The following is a 20,108-nucleotide window of genomic DNA, read 5'->3' on the forward strand; positions in this document are numbered from 1 at the left end:
TTTGCAGAGCAAATATTTGTTTGAGCTGAAGAGAGCAGGAAAATGTCTAACTGGAACAAAAACAGAAACAGAAAAACCTGGAAAAACTCAGCAGGTCTGGCAGCATCGGCGGAGAAGAAAAGAGTTGACGTTTCAAGTCCTCATGACCTGTTGAAGGGTCATGAGGACTCGAAAGATCTTACCTCTGATGTGCTCTTCTGCACCGATGCTGCCAGACCTGCTGAGTTTTTCCAGGTATTTCTGTTCCTGTTTTTGTTTTGGATTTCCAGCATCCGCAGTTCTTTGCTTTTACCTAAATGTCTAACTGGGTTCGGCTGCGAGGTGCTTCACCCCAGCAAGATCAGGCAAATAGTGTTCGCCATGGTGAGTGCTGCTTGTCGAGACTGTTGCCTTCCTTTGAAAGGTTAACTTTAAACTGTTGTACTGTAACCTTAGCTCAAGTTCCAGCCCAGGCCTGTGGCGACTTGGCACCTTATTTTGCTTTCCCCGGCATGTCCGGTGACGTCTATAAAAATGCAAATAGATGACTCCTCAAGTTTAGGCAAAGATTGTCATTCAGATAGCAATAGTTATGCACTGAGGTAATTGTTTCATGCCCTCAGTCGCAACAAGCCCGCACAGAGTTGCCTTTTGCCACTGGTTGCATTGGGCTATGTTACTGAAAAGGAATTATAGGTTAATTAGAGCAATTGGAAAGCAATTCTCATTTGAATTAAAACGCCCAAACAGGTTTTAGTAGCTTAAAGAGCCTTGGTCAGCATAATCTGACAGGAACTCTCCTCTTGCAGGCCCTCTTTTCGAAAATTGGATACATGAATTGGTGCTAATCTCAGCCCGTGTTGCACTATTACTACCTCAGACCTCAGCAAAAAAAGCATAAGGGAGAGCAGTGGCAGCTGAAGAGCAAGTTTCCCGATTTCGGTCGTTTCCTGCTTGATTTGGGTTTTTATCTTGATTGACAAGGGGGTCAAAGGGTATAGAGGGTAGACTGGAAAGTGTAGTTGAGGCCACAGTCAAGATCAGCCATGATCTTGGCAGCACAGGCTTGAGGGGCCAAATGGCCTCCTCCTGTTCCTAATTTGTGTGTGTGTATTTTCACCTCTCCCAGGAGGGCCTATGGTCTAAATTTACCTATGGATTCGGGACCACTACTTGGGGTCCCGACGCTGAACTTGCTGGCAGCCAGACCATTGGAGTTACTTCCCTCCTAACTGGCCACCCCCGATCTTGCCGTATGGATTCTGGGTGGGATCCCATGAGCCTCAGTGGGCGCTGCTGTGCAGGTCAGCGATTGAGCGGACGTCTCAGTGTGGAGACTATTGCGCAGAAACCCCTCCAGCTGGGTCTCAGGGGCTGCCTTTTTGCCTGTGACCACCTCTTTGGGACATGGTACGTCTGCAGCCAATGGCCCCCTTCACCCCCACCCCCCCCCCACCGCAACCAAGACTGCCGCCGGAAGGCCAACTCCATAGAGCTGGTGGCCTCCCCACCCCACTCCACCATCGGAAAGATACCAATGGGTCAACTAATTTGCCCCTAATTGGGGCCTTAAAAATCACTGCCTCCTCTGTTCAGCATGCTTGAGGGGCATCTGCAGTCACCCACAGCCTTTCCTCCAGGCTGCTGCAGTGCCAGAGACAGCAGGACATCAGAACAGTGGAACAGGCATTGAGAGAATGCGCAAGGGTGGATAGTATAATTCTTTGTATAGTTGGATGCATCGCTGGATAAAGATGTTATGGAAAGCTTTTCATTAGTGACTTTTACTGCAGGGTCTTAGACAAGGGGACGCTGTGATGGAGTGTCCCAATTGATTGGAAGCTGAGGAATGACCATCATGCTGATCTCCCAAGGGTAGCGGAGTCAGAGCAAGGCACCCTCAGGCAACCCCTCCAGAGTAAAGGAGACCCAGATGTGTCCTCATACCTTCTTCTCCCTCCCAGAAACATGATAGGGTCCCCCTTGTCCTCACTTATCACCCCACCAGCCTCCGCATTCAAAGGATCATCCTCCGCCATTTCCGCCAACTCCAGCATGATGCCACCACCAAACGCATCTTCCCTTCACCCCCCCGGCGCCATTCCGCAGGGATCGTTCCCTCCAGGACACCCTGGTCCACTCCTCCATCACCCACTACACCTCAACCCCCTCCCACGGCACCTTCCCATGCAACCGCAGAAGGTGCAACACCTGCCCCTTTATTTCCCCTCTCCTCACCGTCCAAGGGCCCAAACATTCCTTTCAAGTGAAGCAGCATTTCACTTGCACTTCCCTCAACTTAGTCTACTGCATTCGTTGCTCCCAATGCGGTTTCCTCTACATTGGAGAGACCAAACGCAGACTGGGTGACTGCTTTACAGAACACCTTTGGTCTGTCCACATGCATGACCCAGACCTCCCTGTCGCTTGCCATTTTAACACTCCACCCTGCTCTCATGCCCACATGTCCGTCCTTGGCCTGCTGCATTGTTCCAGTGAAGCTCAACGCAAACTGGAGGAACAGCACCTCATCTTCCGACTAGGCACTTTACAGCCTTCCGGACTGAATATTGAGTCCAACAACTTTAGATCATGAACTCTCTCCTCCATCCCCACCCCCTTTCAGATTCCCCCCCCACTTTTCTTTTTTTTCCCAATAATTTATATAGATTTTTCTTTTCCCACCAATTTCCATTATTTTTAAATGTATTTCCATCCATTGTTTTATCTCTACCTTTTAGCCTATTTCAATTCCTTCCCCCCATCCCACCCCCACTAGGGCTATCTGTACCTTGCTCGTCCTGCTTTCTACCCTTAATTAGCACATTCCTCAGATAATATCATCACCTTCAACACCTCTTTGTCCTTTTGTCTGTGACATCTTTTGGTTATCTCCACCTATCACTGGCCCTCTGTCCAGCTCTTCTTGTCCCACCCCCCCCCTTAAACCAGTTTATATTTCACCCCTTTTCTATTTTTACTTAGTTCTGTTGAAGGGTCATTCGGACTCGAAACGTTAACTGTGTTCCTCTCCGCAGATGCTGCCAGACCTGCTGAGTTTTTCCAGGTATTTTTGTTTTTGTTTTGGATTTCCAGCATCCGCAGTTTTTTGCTTTTATGCAGATGTCTAAGGTTCCTTATTTCTCTGCTCAGGTTTTTGTTTATTATCCTAGATCGTTGCTTTACTTAATGCCTTGAGTATTATCAGAAATCTTCAATAGTCAGTGTCTCGGCACAAACCAACATACATGACCACAAATCACTTTTCAGATCTTCCAGAGTCAGTGGATTAAAACAACCAACAGACATAATTAAAAACAAATACTCAAATCAGCAGAATTTGGCATTAATATCCGAGAATGACGAATAGTTTCACTTAAGAAATCCTTTCAGAAATTGCTACTGCTTCACACAAAAGGCTTATGCATCTTGTTTAAGCATCAAACACCCACAGATGGGATCTTTCCCTCCCGTGCTCCGGGGGGAATGCCAGAAGATTCCGCTCTTCCAGCCTGTAATCTTCTGACTGTTGGGAAATTTGGGATGGTGGAACTGCAGAATTCGTCAGTATGGGCAGCTGATGTGGCTGCTGTACACGATGACAGACAAGTGCAGGAATGACCCTCAATTTTTAAACTCACACCCGATTGCCTTCCCTCCATGGCCTTGCCTCCTCCCTGTCTCTGTAACCTCCTTCGGACATACAACCCTCTGAGATCTCTACAATCCTCCAATCTTCCATTTGCGTATTCCAGATTTTCATCGCTCTTCCATTGTAGCCATACCCTTAACCACCTTGTCCCTAGGCTCTGGAATTCCCCCTCCAACCCGACCACCTCTTCACATCTCCCTCTCCATCCTTTAAGAACCTACCTTTTTCTGTGCCGAGTTATGTTTGATCACAATAACTTGCATTTATATTGTGTCTTTAATGTGGTGAAGCATCCAAGGCACTGCACAGGAGTATAAACAAACACCAGTTAAATAAGGTGATATTAGCACAGATGAGCAAAATCGTGGTTAAAGAAAAAGGTAGATTTTAAGCGGTGTCTAAAAGGAGGAGAGAGAGGAAGTGAGGCGGAGAGGGTTATAGGGAGGGAATTCCAGGGCCTAGTCAGCTGAAGGCACTGCTGCCAATGGCGGGCCAGTTAAAATCAGGAATGCTCAAGAGGCCAGACAGAGGAATGCAGATATTTTGGAGGGTTGTGGGGCTGTGGAGGGATTTGAAAACAAGGAGGAGGATTTTAAAATCAAGGCGTTGCTGGACCAGGAGCCAATAGGGGTGATAGGTGAATGGGCCTTGGTACGAGTTAGGAAACAGACAGCAGAGTTTTGGTTGAGCTCAAAGTTATGGAGGGTAGAACATGGGAGTCCGGCCATTGGAATAGTCAAGTCTCGAGGTAGCAAAGGCAGTGATGAGGGTTTCAGCAGAAGTGGAAACAGGCGATATTACGGAGGTAATTCATTCATATCGTCTACAATACATTTTTCACATTTGTCAACCATGTATGGAGGAGCATAGTGGTTAAACTCAACTAATAATTCAGAGGCCTGGACAAATGACCCAGAGAGTTGAGTTTAAATCCCATCACGACAGCTGGGGAATTTAAATCCAGTTGATTAAATAAATCTGCAGTTAAAATCTGGCTGCAGTAACAGTGGCCATTAAACTGCATTGTTGTAAAAACTCACCTGGTTCACCAATGTCCTTCAGGGAAAATATATGCCGCCCTTACCTGGTCTGACCAATATTGACTCCAGACTCACAGCAGCTCTTAGCTGCCCCCTGAAATGGCCTCTAGCAAGCCACTCAGTTCTACCAAACCACTAAGATAAAGTTTAAAAAGAATAAAACTAGACAGACCGCCCAGCGTTGACCATGGTACCGGACATGACAAGAGGCACGCCCAGGCCCAGCCAATCCTGCAATGTCTTCCTCACTAACATCTGGAGGCTTGCATCAAAATCGGGAGAGCTGTCCCACAGACCAGCAATAGCCTGACGGAGTCACACTCACCGAATCATACTTTGCCAATAACCCTGGTTATGTCCTAAAATCAAAACAGAAAATGCTGGAAATGCTCTGCAGGTCTGGTAGTATCTGTTGAGAAAGAAACAGAGTTAACATTTACATGTATAGATAGGATTATATACATGGGATATACAGCACTGAAACAGGTCATTCAGCCCAACCAGTCCAAGCCGTTGTTTATGCTCCACTCGAGCCTCCCCCCATCTTTTCTTGTCTATCATAACTATTCCCTTCTCCCTCATATTTGTCCAGTTTCCATTATATACATGTATAGTATTCACTTCAACCACTGCCTGTGGTAGCTATTTGCACATTCTCACCACTCTCTAGGTAAAGAAATTTCTTCTGAATTCCCTATTGGGTTTCTTGGTGACTATCTTATATTGATGGCCTTTAGTTATGTTCTTCCCCACTAGAGGAAACATTCTCTCTGTATCGACTCAATCAAAACCTTTCATAATTTTAAAGGCCTTTCTCAGCCCCTCAACCTTCTTTTTTCAAGAGAAAAGAGTCCCCTGCAGCCTGTTCAACCTTTCCCTGATAAAAATACACTCGCGTGCCTAGTACATCTTTGTAAATCTTCTCTGCATCCTCTCCCAGTGTCTGTACAAATATGGCAACTGTAGTTTCATCTGCTATGTGTTCTGTTGACTGTAGTCCTGTCTTCTATGTGTTCTGTTGATTGTAGTCCCTTTTCCTCTATGTTCTGTTGACTGTAGTCCCCCTTTCTCTGTGTTCTGTTGACTGTAGTCCTGTCTTCTATGTGTTCTGTTGACTGTAGTCCCTTTTCCTCCATGTTCTGTTGACTGTAGTCCCCTTTTCTCTGTGTTCTGTTGACTGTAGTCCCTTTTCCTCTATGTTCTGTTTACTGTAGTCCCCTTTTCTCTGTGTTCTGTTGACTGTAGTCCTGTCTTCTATGTGTTCTGTTGACTGTAGTCCCTTTTCCTCTATGTTCTGTTGACTGTAGTCCCCTTTTCTCTGTGTTCTGTTGACTGTAGTCCCCCTTTCTCTGTGTTCTGTTGACTGTAGTCCCCCTTTCTCTGTGTTCTGTTGACTGTAGTCCCCCTTTCTCTGTGTTCTGTTGACTGTAGTCCTGTCTTCTATGTGTTCTGTTGACTGTAGTCCCTTTTCCTCTATGTTCTGTTGACTGTAGTCCCCTTTTCTCTGTGTTCTGTTGACTGTAGTCCCTTTTTCTCTGTGTTCTGTTGACTGTAGTCCTGTCTTCTATGTGTTCTGTTGACTATAGTCTCATCTGCTCTTGAGATATGCCAAGGATGTCTAAGATTCTCTCCCTTTTATCCTGTTCAGAGGCCTCTCTGATGCATTGTTAAACTACAGTTGCCTCTGGTCAGCATAATTGGGCCTGAACTACCTCATAGTTCATCCATGGTCAGGCCTTGGGTCAACACAGTCCCCTATCTGTCCCCAAGGTTCACATGTCCGCTGACATCAACCACTCTCCCTAATCTTACATTTTCCCTTCCCATTATCACTGGTTCAAACACAGAACAAAAAAAAATGTTTTCCAACTTTTACTTGGATAAAGGTCAAGATTGCTCCTGAAGCCATTCATTAACATGTGGAGATATATCCTATTGGTATACCCAACACTCTGCTTAAGCTCCCTCATTCTGCCTTGTGGTTACTTCAATATTTCATTAGTACAAAAAATCATAATATGAAATGAAATATGAAGAGAGATATCACTTGACCTTTGCCTTACATACAGCCCCACTTAAAAGACTTACACACTCAACAGGCTTATCTCACTCCTGCCTTTGTAAACTGCTAGCTATGATCTGCAGTGTGAGCAAAAGCAAAAATTGTTTTTAGCATTCTGTGAGCAATCTTAACCATCATGCTTTGCTGGTTAGCCTTTAGCCACATAGCTAGCCAGAAGCCAGATTCTGGTAGCTATTGCACTTATTGATTAAAGCCAATTAATAAAAATATGTCAGTCTTACAGAGTTCCTCAGGGTAGTGTCCTAGGCCCAACCATCTTCAGCTACTTCGTCAGTGACCTTTCCTCCATCATGAGGTCAGAAGTGGGGATGTCGCTGATGATTGCGCAGTGTTCAGTATAACTCCTCAGATAATGAAGTAATCTGGGTCCAAATGCAGAAAGACCTGGACAATATTGAAGCTTGGACTGATACCTGTCAAGTAACATTCGCGCCACAAAAGTGCCAGGCAAGTTACCATTGACCAGAGACTGAACTGGACTAGCCACATAAATACTGTGGCTACAAGAGCAGGTCAGATACTGGGAATTCCGAGGTATGTAACTCACCTCCAGACACCCCAAAGTCTGTCCACCATCCACAAGGCACAAGTCAGGAGTGTGATGGAATACTCCTCACTTGCCTGGATGAGTGTGACTCCCATAACACTCAGGAACCTTGACACCATCTTGACCAAGCAACTTATTTGATCGGCTCCATCTTCTCAAGGGCAAGATGGGGAATAAATGCTGACTTTGCCACCAATGTCCACATCCTATGCATGAATATAAACAAAGTCACTTTCATTGCAAATCCAGTCCAGATACAAATAAGCTGCATACAAGTTGAGATATCCAGTGATGTTTTAACCAAATAGTCATAGGTTTGGGTTCTCGCCCCAAAATCCCTCAGTGAATGAGTGCACCATGCGCTGGTGGCAGGATTAGAAAGATACCAGTTGTAATCCTTTTATTATAGGATTACATACAGTGCAGAAACAGGTCATTTGCCCCAGTCCATGTCAGCATCCTCCCACAATTTCTCATCTAAATCAATCAGCATAACTTTTTATTCCTTCTCCCTCATGTGATTATCTCCGTCCTCCACTATCATGTGATAGTAATTATGCTTTTATTTAGTGTGTAATGTACCTTTAAAAATAATATGTGTTAGGAAAGATCACATGATCTGTAGCAACCAATAGAGTAGCATGGGCTACCTCAACAGACAGTGTAGAGATATGTTGGAGTTGAAAGCACATGTATAGTTGCTGCTGAGTATATTGTAAATAAACTTAATGCTTCTACTTAGAAAGTTGTCTGCAGATCAACTCTATCACTAACCGTACAACTCGGCCACTCTACAACAAACTGGTGATGAGGATAAAACAGGATTGAACAGAAGAAATCAAATTAAAAAGAAATCAGTACTGTACCTTGCCTAATGATTGTAAGTAGCAAGCTCCATTAGAATCAAAGAAGTTATCCTCTCTCAAAATGCCACAATTTGGGAGAATTGATCCTTTTGAACCAGCCACAGATGATTGATCTCAATACATGGAATGCCTCACGTTCTTTTTTCAAGCAAGCAAGATTACTGGGCAAGAAAAGAGGTGATCAATCCTGTTGAGTACTTGTGGGAGCAAAACCGACAGTTTGATTCGAAGTTTGATAGCATCCAATGCCCCAGATTTGAATTTTGATGAATTGGCGGACCTCATGAAGGAACAATTTTAACCCAAGCCCTCAGTCAGTAGAGGCTCAGGTTTAATTCGCGAAATAGAGCCCCAGGTGAGAAAATTGCATGCTAGTGGCAAATCTGAAGCAGCTAACAGAACATTGTGAGTTCAGTATGACTCTGAACAACATGCTCAGAGATTGTTTAGTGTGTGGTGTGAAAGAGGACACTATTCAGAAAAGATTATTGTCCGAAGTGAATCTGGATTTCAAGAAGGTGCTAGAGATAGCGTTGGCCATGGAAAGCGCTGTAAGGGATTTGAAAGCAATACAGGGAGCGCAAAATGGCTCCGTCCTCCACATCGGGTGGGAAACCTCAGCCGAAAGTGGCGCGAAAAAGTGAGACTCTGCCGAGAAGCGGGAAACAGACCCCACTAGCTGAAGGACAAAGAAAAATAACTTATCAACGAAATCGAAGAATAATTCTAATAGAGGTGGAAACAGTCAGTCTTTTGGCGATTGGCAGTTTAAAAAAATCAAATGCTACTATTGTCACAGAAATGGACATATGATGGGGCAGCGCAAGGAAAGATTCAAGCAGGGTTGTAAACAAAAGAAGAAGCCCAATGAAATCTACAATGTAGAAGAGCCTGAAACAACAAATTCAGATGTTTACTTGTTTAATCTGAAAGTTGGAAATACAGAACCAATATTTGTCACAGTGAAAGTAAATGGCAGACCTGTAAAAATGAAAGTAGGCACAGGAACTTCTACTACAGTAATTGGGAAACATACCGTTAGATATTTGAATAATGGTGAACTTCAATTAAGTTTAGAACAAACATCTGCCAAGCTAAAAACATATAGGGGTGAAGACATTCAAGTAAAAAGCATAAGCAGAGTAACTGTCCACTAGGGAAGCCAATTGACAAAGCTACCAGTGATGGTATTGAGGGGCAGAGGACCAAGCCTTCTAGGGCAAAATTAGCTAAGGGAATCAACCTCAATTGGCCACTGAGATTCCAAAAAGAAGCTGGAAGCATTCCTGTTTTGAAAAAGGAGTGTGTAAGGACTCAACAACCTGAAAGAAATGCAGACTGTCTTAAGCCAAAACCTGGAAGAACAGCAGAAGAAATTCAAGGAGACCCTGCTTGATGACAGAGTTCGAGATGAGGTGAGCGACCTTCGCAGGGAAAAAGAAAACCTGTTGAAAGATCTTCACACACTGCAAGATGCCCTCAGGTCAGAGTTGTACCTCTGGGGAAGAATGAAGAGAAACAGAAAGAATTCAGCACCTCTCTGAACAAACTGAAGAATGAGTTGGCAGAGAAAACACAACAATGTTCAGTTTTCCAGGAGGCAGCAAACAAATATGAAAAAGAGACGGAAGAGCTGCAGAATCAGTCAAATGAAACCAAAGAGACTTTGGAAGCAGAAGTCGCAGAATTTCCTAAGAAGCAGACAGATAATTAAGTTTTGGGAGACTCAGCCACTGAGCTCAGGCAAGTTGAGCTGGCATCTGAGAGAAGTGTGGCCAATAGTGAAGTCAAAGAGAAGGCCGAGATTAGAGTCTGCGCTAGAAAGAAGATGGAGAAATACTAATAGGGCTTTAGTTCTGGCAGCAAACGAATACACTTTCATACACAGGCTTGGCAACCAAATCACAAACGCCAGTGCCCTTAGTCGTTTGCCTTTACAATAAAATGATGAGCATGTCCCAGTTCCACAGGAACTTGTTTTGCTGTTAAATTTCTTAGATTCCTCACTGGTATGTGCTCGATAGATCAGATACTGGACAAGTCGGGACCTAGTCCTATCTCAAGTACTAGAACAAGTACTACACGGTTGGTCACAGGAGCCTGTATCTGATGAAATGAAACTGCTTCAACAGAAGACATGAAGTAACCAGTCAGGATGGCATCTTATTGTGGGGAGCGTGAGTGATAGTTCCTCCAAAGGGAAGAGATCCACTTTTAGTTGAACTACACAGTTCCCGTCCAGGAATTTTCTGAATGAAGACCATAGCACACAGCTATTTATGGTGGCCTGGGATGGATGGCAAAATAGAGGGTATGATAAAGCATTATGTGTAATGTCAGCAACTGCAAAAGTTGCCAGTGACAGCTCCATTACACCCATGGGAGTGGCCAGGTAGACCCTGGCACATTGACTACGTTAGACCTTTCCAGGGAACAATGTTTCTGCTTATTGTCGATGCCCATTCAAAATGGTTGGGCGTATATGAGGTGAAGTCCCCAATGTTGGATGCTACAATTGAGAAACTAGGTCAGAGTTTTGCCATTCACAGGCTACCAGAAGTAGTTGTTTCTGATAATGGCATGGCATTTACATGTGCTGAGTTTCAACAGTTTATCAGCCTCAACGGTATCACTCATGTTAAAACTGCACCATCCCATCCTCCCTCAAACGGACTGGCCAAAAGGGCGGTTCAAACATTCAAGACAGACATGAAAAGGCTAACTGGAGATTCCTTGGCAACCCAGCTAGCATGCTTTCTTTCTCATTACAGGACCACCCCTCACACAATAACAGGTGTCACACCTGCGGAGTTATTGTTGAAACACCATCTCAGGACGAGATTGAGCTTAATAATGCTGAATTTAGAGGGGAAGGTGGAAAGGAGTCAGGGAAGCCAGAAAACTAGACACGACTGGCATAGTCGCGAGAGGAAATTTACTGTGGGAGAGCCGGTGTATGTGAAGAACTTCGGGGAAGGACCAAAGTGGGTGAAATAAGTGCGGTGACTGGGCCTCTGTCTTACCACGTGGAACTGGAAGGCTGGATCGTCTGTAAACATGTGGACCATTTAAGGAAGAGAGAGACAAATCACCAAGATTTGGTTCCACCAGTGATCATGACCGGGTCTGTGTTTCTTGTTGAAGATGCTCAGACTGATATGTCTGATGTTCCTGTAAGAGTTGAGGATACAGAACTGTAAGCGCTCACCGAAGCACCCGATGTTCAGTCAACCCCGGGAAAGCAGGTTCCTCACAAAGAATCTGAAGTTGTGGAGCTGCAACATTCCACACGTACCAGGAAACCACCTGAAAGACTGAACTTGTAAATTCCTTACCCAGTGTAAATATTACGTTGTCTTGAAAAATAAGTAGTTGTAAATTTATGTATAGCTGAGTTAAAAAGGGAGGAATGCAGTAATTATGGTTTTATTTGGTGTGTAATGTACCTTTAAGAATAAGTGTTAGGAAAGATCACAGTATCTGTAGTAAACAATAGGAGAGCAGCGCGGGCTACCTCAGCAGACAGTGTAGAGACAGAGTTTGAGTTGAAAGCACAGGTGTAGTTGCTGCTGAGTATATTGTAAATAAACTTAATGTTTCCACTTAGAAAGTTGCCTGCCGATCAACTCTATCACTAACAGTATAACTCGGCCACCCTACAACATCTAACCTTCCCTTAACTGCATCCATACCAGTCCCTGTGTTAGGGAGTTCCACATACTCATGGCTCTCTGTGTAAAGAAGTTCCTTCTGAATTCCCTTTTGGATTCCTTGGTGAACTATGTTATACTGATGGCCTCTAGTTATATTCTTCTCGACAAGAAAAAACACTCTCTCTGTACTTGCCTCCTCCATCATGTACCATGCACTTCCATTGGATTGGTCCATGATTATGCTTGGCAAAGTACTGCAGTGGTTTGCCATTGTCTTCTGCAATATGGCTGACCAGGAAACTCTCTCGCTCTTACCACCTTCCAACAGGCATATTGGAAGGATTTGCAGAATGATAATCAGCCTGTTTGGCCACGTTAATGATACACCTTCCATGGCCATCAAGTCCTGAACCCAGAGCTTCTAGCTCAGAGATAGGAATGTTACCCACTGCACCACAAGACCTCCTCTCTCTGTATCCACTCTTTCAAAACCTTTCAGAATTGTAAAGACCTCTATCAGGTCAGCCCTCAGCCCTTTTTTTCAAGAGAAAAGAGACCCAGCCTATTGGTCCTTTCCTGATATGGATACCTTCACATTTCTGGTATCACCTTTGTAAACCTTCTCTGCATCCTCTCCAGTGTCTCTGTATCCTTTTTAAAATTTGGCAACAAGAGCTGTCTGCTGTACTCTTAAGTGTGGTCTAACCGAGGTTTTAACCAAGCTACAGGTTTAGCATGACTTTTAACTTCTATTCCTCTAGAAATAAGTCTTGGTTAATGGCCTTGCTAATCTGTGGTGCAACTTTTAGTGATTGGGGTGTTTGTACTTCAAGCACATAGTCTGCTCTTCAGATGCTGCAATTTACTTCAGCACCTTTACCTTAATGAAGGAGAAAAGCTATCAGCCAGAATAAATCTCTAGCTTTATCGATGGGTCTTACTGATGCCTGTAGAAGAAATAAAGAACTTGCATAAATATATATATCGTCTTTCACAACCTCATGGTGTCCCAAAGCGCTTTACAGCAAATTAAGCACTTCTTGGGAGAGTAATCACTGTTTCAATGTAGGAAATGTGGCAGCCATTTTGCACACAGCAAGATCCCACAGGCAACCATGTGCTGTGACTAGATACGGGTAACCGGTTTTACCGGAGTGGTATTGACCAGGACACCAGGGAGAAGGCACCATTCCCCCTGCCATGATCTAGTTGCACCCCCACCTCAATCGGCGAGCTGTGAGTGAGGAAACCTGTGAAGCACAGTAGGGGAGACAGAGAGGGCTTTGGGAAGAGAAACATGGGCAGGCTATTGATGTAGGGACTCCGGCATGGCCTCTTCCTCATCCACCCGGCAGGAAACTGATGGGATGGGATTGGCCGCCCATTTTACAATCCGTTGGCTTTAACAGAAATGACCTAAAAATTGGGGGAGGGTGCAAACAGGCATCATTTCCCACTCAGGGTGAGTGAGTTGATTAAAGTTAACCCCCTTTTGGTCGGGAAAATTCCTGCCCGAAGTCAACGGACCTTTGGCTGGTCCGTCAAATTTTCCATCCCTCCCTCGACGATTCCCACCATGGGCAGGACCGGAAACTCCTGACCTTTATCTCTGAACAATAGAGTGGTTTTAAGCAGAGGGAGATCCATTGTCTAGTTACACACGCTGAACGGGGAGTGCTCGATGTCAGGACAGAGGACCGGATTTCACCTCGTAAACATGTAAAAGGAAAACCAAATCAAAGCAGATGCCAGAAATCGGAAATAAGAAGGGAAAATGCTGGAGATATGCAGCATGTGCGGCAGCATCTGTGGAGCTAGAAACAGAGTTAACGTTTCGAGTCCTATATGACTTGCAGTCCTGAAGCAAAATCAAAGCTTGAATCTGTGTTCAGCTAAATTTCATTGTTAGCAAAGACTGAAATGGAGCTGCATAAAGATTCAGCAGGAACATTATTGCTGACACTGACAGACTTGGTTTGAGGGCGAGGTGAATGAAAGAGACAAAATCAAAGCTTTGTGTTTACTGGGTGTGGTGAGAATTTAAAACTTGGGGCCATCTAACAGCACATTTATCACCTTGCTGGTGTTCTGCATTTTTGCAAAACCTCAATCGCTTCTTTGTTTACTGTGAGGGAGCTTGGCCAAGATCTGAACCCCGTTGGACACGAGGCCTCGAGGTGAATTCCAGATGTGAGAATGTTCCGTGCTTTTCTTCTGCAGTCAACTTGGTCTGTGCCGAGAGGGAGGTGACAAGAAGGCTAACTAACTTCTGTTACAGGGGCATTTGAACATTGTTTAAGAGCAAAGTAGCATTTATTTGGTGCTTTTCATGACTGCAGGACATCGCAAAGTGCTTTACAGCCAAAGGACTACTGCTCTGAAGTGTAGATATGTAGGAAATGCAGCAGCCAATTTGTGCACAGCAAGATCCCACAAATCATAACGAAATAAATGACAACATCATCTGTCTGAGTTTGAGGGATAAATATTGGCCGCAGAGACAACTCCTTTGCTCTTCTGCAAATTAGCTCCATAAAATCTTTGACATCACTTCGGACATCTGGGATGCTTTTCTATATTAAAAGTGCTATGTAAATGCAAATTGCTATTGTTGATGATGTCAGCCGTTGGCCAGCCGGGATTTTCCAGCCCTGCTGTGGTGGGAGCCGCCGTGGGGGATGCGACGAGCCAGACAAAAGCCCATTGACTTCCGGCGGGACCAGGAGATCCCAGCAGTGGGTGAGACCAGAAACGCCCAGCTCTTGTCTCAGCTCCTGCTTCCTGTGGTGTATCAGACCTTGCCTCTCTAACAGCAGGCCACAGGCAACGCTGCACAATTTGCACCCTTGCTGAGGTTGAATGGAATTAAATTGTCTCCCTATTGTCTTCACCACATACCCTCCCCCAATTCCCCCTCACATCATCTTCCTGCCTCAGACTTTCAAAACGATTTCTACAAACACTTAAATAAACACCCCTTCAACAAATACTTTACTCTGACTGGGGAAGAGCAGAAGATTGCTTTTTGAAAAGGGAGACATGTGGCCAAAGCTTCCTGCCTTGCACTCATCAGGACAAATACAAGAATGCCAAATTTCAAAGGATCACAACAATTTATACAGGGGAAAAGAGGTGCTGATTGGTTGGCAAGTCGACTTTGATTGGCCGAGGAGTTGCCATGGAGAAAGCAATGGGGAACTATAGGCTGCGCAAGCTCCCGGGTGATTCAAATAAGGCACAAGGCTTGAACATATTCCTTTTGTTTGCAGAGAACGGGTCCCTGTGTATGAATGTATGTTGCTTCTAGCAATCGTAAATAAGCCATGTTACAAGTCTGACTGATTCTCTTAAATTGGTTGTTAATGTAGCAGAAGGTGTAGTGGAAAAGGAGAAGGTTCCCCGCAACACTGTGTGGAAAATTACCTGCTAACATTCAGAACCCCTCTCCTACACTCTGTAACAGGGCAGGCTTAAGATGCCAGCTCGGGAAGGTTTGGTGCAATTGAAGCAAGATATCCTCATGAAGAAAATGAACAAATGGATCCAAAGAAAGCATTTCACAACCTTAGGACTCCCCAAAGCACATTACACTCAACAAAGCATTTTTCCACTGTAGTCACTGTTGTAATGTAGGAAGCGCAGCAGCCAATTTGCGTACAGCAAGCTCCCACAAACAGCAATGTGGCAATCACTAGATAATCTGCTTTCTAGTGACATTGAATAGGGATAAATGGGGAGAAATCTTTTTCAGAATAGTGCCATGGGATGTATAAATTTCTCTTCATAGGACAGATGTGGCTCCTGTTTAATGGTTTTTCAGCTGTGGCTCACTTGCCAAGTCCTGGGTTCGAGTCCCATTCCAGACCTTGTGCACAAAGATCAAGGTTGACACTCAGTGCAGTACTGAGGGAGTGCTGCACTGTTGGAGGTGCTGTCTTTCAGATGAAACATTGAACTGAGATCCTATCTGCCTGTGAAAGATCCCATGGCACTATTTTGAAGAAGAGCTGGGGTGTTCTCCCCGGTGTCCTGGCCAATATTTGGCCCTTCACCAAATAATTGCTTCAAGATGTCCAGTGGTCCTGAAAAGTGCTACATAAATGCAAGTCTTTCTTTCTATCATCTCAAAAGCACTTCCACTGACAGTGTGGGACCCCCTCAGTCCAGCACTGAAGTGTCACTCTAAATTATGGGCTTAAGTCTCTACAGTGAGACTTGGAACCCACAACCAGTTGACTTAAAGACACGAGGGCTGCTCACCAAGCCACAGGAATAGAAGGGTTGGATAGACCTCAGCATCTGCTACAAGTGTAAAGAAAAGAAAAACTGGAGGGACCATGAGGTGAGGTTGGGCCGTTTGACAGTAATGAAGCTGGGAACCTCTGGTTTACCTGATTCAGGATGGAGAGAAAGTCTGGTAAATGTGTGAGAAACTTTCAGGAATTCTTAGCACAATGGCAGGTTGCATTCTTGTGGAGTGTCAGGTCACAACCTAATTCAGCTGATACTGTTGGTTGTAAATTAAGTTAGAAAAAATAAACTGTGTTTGACAAGTGATTATTATTGTAGCAATCATAACTTGGCCAGAGAAATCCAGTTTAAAAGCTCAAAAGGCCTGGGTTATTTTAATGCAGCTGTATAGGCAGACTCAGCAAATCCCTGGTTCAAACCCCCCTGCCACTAAAATACCAAATTCGTTTACAGACTGAAGAATATCCCAGCTGCTCACAGGCCTCGTGAGCCAAGCACCTGTGGTTTTTACACTTTGACTGTCATTCATACTGATGCCCCAGACTGGAACCCAAACAGACCCTGGGGAAAAAGGAGAGAGAGGAACAGATCTTAATGTGAGGGGGAAGTAACAACAAATGCAACAACACCAACACCAACTACAACAACAACACCAACAACACCAACAACAGCAACTACAACAACTACAACAACACCAACTACAACAACAACACTAACAACACCAACAACAACACCAACACCAACTACAACAACAACACTAACAACAACACCAATAGCAACAACAACAACTACAACAACAACACCAACAGCAACAACAACTACAACAACAACACCAACAGCAACAACAACACCGCCAACTACAACAACAACACTAACACCAACAGCAACAACAACAACACCGCCAACTACAACAACAACACTAACAACACCACCAACACCAACTACAACAACAACACTAACAACAATACCAACAACAACAACACCAACAATATCAACAACAACACCAACTACAACAACAACACTAACAACACAAACAGCAACAACAACAACACCACCAACACCAACTACAACAACAACACCAACAACACCAACAACAGCAACTACAACAACTACAACAACACCAACTACAACAACAACACTAACAACACCAACAACAACACCAACACCAACTACAACAACAACACTAACAACAACACCAATAGCAACAACAACAACTACAACAGCAACAACAACAGCAACAACAACACCACCAACACCAACTACAATAACAACACTAACAACAACACCAACAGCAACAACAACTACAACAACAACACCAACAGCAACAACAACACCGCCAACTACAACAACAACACTAACACCAACAGCAACAACAACAACACCGCCAACTACAACAACAACACTAACAACACCACCAACACCAACTACAACAACAACACTAACAACAATACCAACAACAACAACACCAACAATATCAACAACAACACCAACTACAACAACAACACTAACAACACAAACAGCAACAACAACAACACCACCAACACCAACTTCAACAACAACACCAACACCAACTACAACAACAACACTAACAACAACACAAACACAAACAGCAACAACACCACCAAAACCAACTACAACAACAGCACTAACAACACCACCAACAGCAACAACATCACCAACACCAACTACAACAACAACACTAACAACAACAACACCAACAACAACACCAACAACAACTACAAAAGCAAGACCAACAACAGCAAAAACAACAACAACTCATATTTAACTAATATAACGTCCCAAGGAATACTGTGTGCAGTTTTGGTCTCCACATTTAAGAGAGGATATACTTGCATTGGGGGCAGTACAGCAAAGGTTCACTAAATTGGTCCCTGGGATTGGGGGTGTTGACCTTTGGTGGCAATGAGTGAGAGAGGCAGATGGGGTTGTGACGAAGTGCACAAAAAGGGAATGAGGCGTTGGGTTGCAAGGTAAGTATGTGTGAGGTGTGATGTGTTGGGGTCTACTTGAGAACACAAGGACACAAAAAATAGAGCAGGAGTAGACCACCCAGCCCATCGAGCCTGCTCTGCCATTCAATACGATCATGGCTGATCTTGGGCTTCAACTCCACTTTCCTGCCTGCTCCCCATATCCCTTAATTCCCTGAGTGACCAAAAACCTGTCTATCCCAACCTTAAATGTATTCAACGATGGAGCATCTACAACCCTCTGGGATAGAGAATTCCAAAGATTCACAATCCTTTGAGTGAAGTAATTTTGCCTCATCTCTGTCCTAAATGATCGGCTCTTTATCCTGAGACTGTGCCCCCGTGTTGTTGATTCCCCGACCAGCGGAAACAATCTCTCAGTGTCTACCCCGTCAAACCCCTTCAGAATCTTGTACATTTCAATCGCCTCTCATTCTTCTAAACTCCAGAAAATATAAGCCCAATGTACTCAGCTTCTCATCATAGCACAACCCCCTCATCCCAGGGACCATTTTAGTGCACCCTTGCTGTACTGCCCCCAATGCAAGTATATCCTTTCTTAAATGTGGAGACCAAAACTGCACACAGTATTCCAGATGTGGTCTCCCCAAAACGCTGCACCAGAGTGATTTGGTTGGGCGTGATGCACAGGCTGTAGGTGAGTTTGCAACAAAATTGATCTTCCCTGACCTGGTTAGATCATTGAAGCTAATGCACTGAATCCATGAGCATGGCACAATGCTCCTGCTGTTCACTGCCTGTGCTGCCTTTTTGGCATTAACAAGTTTCTTCCCCCTGCCACAGGGCAATAAAACCTCCCTCCGATTCCTCACAGCAGCCAGCCGCAGGTCACGCGAGGGCTCATTAAAACAGGGTGTGGGAATTTAAGTGCCCTGATTCCGTGATCAGGTCAGATTCCCCCTCAACCCCACACAACCCGCGTTGCTCCTGCCGTGTTTCAAAGCTCATACCGGGGCTGTGGTTCCTTTGAACCGTTGGGAATCCAACTTTTTAACAGATCCATAATTCCGCCACCCAGGATAAGGATGTCAAGTTGTGCAATGGAAATACAGAGCTGGGACCTGGTAACCAATTCCTGGATGTCACATAAAACCAATCCCTCGTTAAGAGCATCTTTTGAACTTGTTTCAAAAATACCTCCAGGGTGAGATGTGCCTGGACACTATCTCCTCACACTAACTATGCCCACCACACCCACCATTCAGTCTGAAATATTTAATTGATAATAAGCTCATGGCCCCAGGACAGTTGATGAAGAAACATTCTAGCAGTGTAGGATTCTGCAGCATTGACACTTACCAATTTCCAATTATTTTCTCTTTTTAACCCTGAGTTTGCCACTTTATGGCTCGTCACAGTCTCGAATTTAAAATTCTCAACCATGCAGTCAAATCTCTCCTTGGCCTCACCCCTCCCTCTCCCTGTTGCCTCTTCTTGCCCCATGTTCCCTCCGAGAACTCTGTGTTATCTGACCCTGGTCTCTTGCAAGTCCATCACTCCCATTAGCAGCCAAGCCTTCAGCCTCCTGGGTCCTAAGCTCTTGGTATTCCCTCCATAAACCTCTCCATCACCCTCTCCTCCTTTGAGACCCTCCTTAAAGCCTATCTTTTTCCCCAGTTTCTGGTCACCTATCTTAATGTCTCCTTCCACTCGATCTCAAATTTTGTCTGATTAAGTTGCTGCATGAAGGGACTTTGGGCAACTTTCTGTGCTACAGACATTATATAAATGCCAAACCAGAACAAAAATAGAAATACCTGGAAAAACTCAGCAGGTCTGGCAGCATCTGCGGAGAGGAACACAATTAACGTTTTGAGTCCTCATGACCCTTCAACAGAACTAAGTAAAAATAGGAAAGGGGTGAAATATAAGCTGGTTTAAGGGGGGTGTGGTGTTGGGACAAGTAGAGCTGGATAGAGGGCCAGTGATAGGTGGAGATAACCAAAAGATGTCACAGACAAAAGGACAAAGAGGTGTTGAAGGTGGTGATATTATCTAAAAGAATGTGCTAATTAAGGGTTTTGA

Source organism: Cetorhinus maximus, chromosome 28 (genome assembly GCF_964194155.1).
Source record: "Cetorhinus maximus chromosome 28, sCetMax3.hap1.1, whole genome shotgun sequence".
Lineage (NCBI taxonomy): Eukaryota > Metazoa > Chordata > Chondrichthyes > Lamniformes > Cetorhinidae > Cetorhinus > Cetorhinus maximus.